This window comes from Aplysia californica, unplaced genomic scaffold (genome assembly GCF_000002075.1).
Source record: "Aplysia californica isolate F4 #8 unplaced genomic scaffold, AplCal3.0 scaffold00517, whole genome shotgun sequence".
Classification (NCBI taxonomy): domain Eukaryota; kingdom Metazoa; phylum Mollusca; class Gastropoda; order Aplysiida; family Aplysiidae; genus Aplysia; species Aplysia californica.
The window spans coordinates 455089-456401 of NW_004797787.1; the positions used below are offsets into that span (position 1 = coordinate 455089).

The 1313-nt window shown below is 35.0% G+C and overlaps 1 protein-coding gene across 1 annotated transcript in view; it reads left to right on the plus strand.

Moving 5' to 3' along the window:
* Positions 1-1313, plus strand: part of LOC101864085 (orexin receptor type 2) — a 96224-nt gene that overhangs the window by 14182 nt on the left and 80729 nt on the right. The gene's annotated exons all lie outside the window — the stretch shown is intronic.

Below are 1313 nucleotides of genomic sequence, written 5' to 3' on the forward strand. Positions count from 1 at the left end.
ACTTTCCATTAAGCCAACCTTACTTCCTGGTACGTGAGTACAAGTTTTTAATATTTTTTTTCTGTTTAAAGTTTTAATTTGCATTGTTTTTTGTCGTTAAGATAATAAACCCGTAGACTACAAGTCAAGTCATGTTCCTCCATTTGCAAAAGCAAAACAAACCAAATCTTTATCTCAAACAAAAAGAAGAAAAATAATATGCTTTTCAGTTCATTCTTTGCCTGATTCTCGGGTGTAGCCTATCACAAGCATTCGTCTTTACGCCTGCCTGGATTTATTTCCTTTACTTTGTCATTACCAACAGTTGTTCAAGAGTTAATGACGTCAAAGAAAAAATTGCCGACCTTCTGTCCACACTTTTTTTCTATATTTCTTTTCTTTTTTTTTTGTTCTTTCTTTCTGTCTGTCTGTCTTTTTTTTCTTTTCTTTTTTTTTTATTCCAAGAAAGCAAAATAGGCCTACGACTGGATAAGGCATTTTTTGGGGAAATATAACGTATGTAATGTTCAAACAGTAACACGGTGTATGAAGAACACACCCCCCCCCCCAAATAACTAAATAAATGAACATAGTAACATTTAGTACTCTTCAGGTCTATGATAAATATTCTTGCATGTGGTTGAAAGAAGCATTTATTGCTGATGTGATACTATGTTTATTATTGTCACCTTTATTTTTCTTTTCATACTGATTTTATTGGTGGGTTTTTTTAAATGAAAGCATGCTTAACTTGTAATTTTACAAATTATTTTTTAAATTGTTTACATGTATATTTACCATTCCTGGACAGCTATTAAAAATTTACCACTTGCACAATAAAGCATCATCTTATCTTATTTTATTTCATCTTATCTTATCTTATTTTATCTTATGGTTAAAACGAATTTCCAATGACGTGAAACAGATCAAAATTTAAAAAACAAAAAAGAAAATTTTTAACGTCCATCTCAACAAGCAGAGAGAAGAGCCCAAATTGCATCTACTATGTCAAGTCTGAAAGTCGTGTTGGTTGGAGGCTACAATGCCCGTTTTGATTCTTAAACTGGGTCAGCAGTATACCGGAAGCGTTAACTAGAGTTCTTTTATGCCTAATGATCTGGGGCCACAGAGCCTGAGTGAGACATATTTAGGGACTAAAAGAGGGGGAAATAGGGGACAGGAAAAGAAAGACGGTGTGCGAGAAATGTGTAGAGAAAAACGTGGTGCTCTATTTGGGGGGGGGGAGGCTGAGGAGGTGAGGACAGACAATAAAAGAGTGAGGGCGGCGACAAAGTTGCACTCAAAGAGAGAGAGAGAGAGAGAGAGAGAGAGAG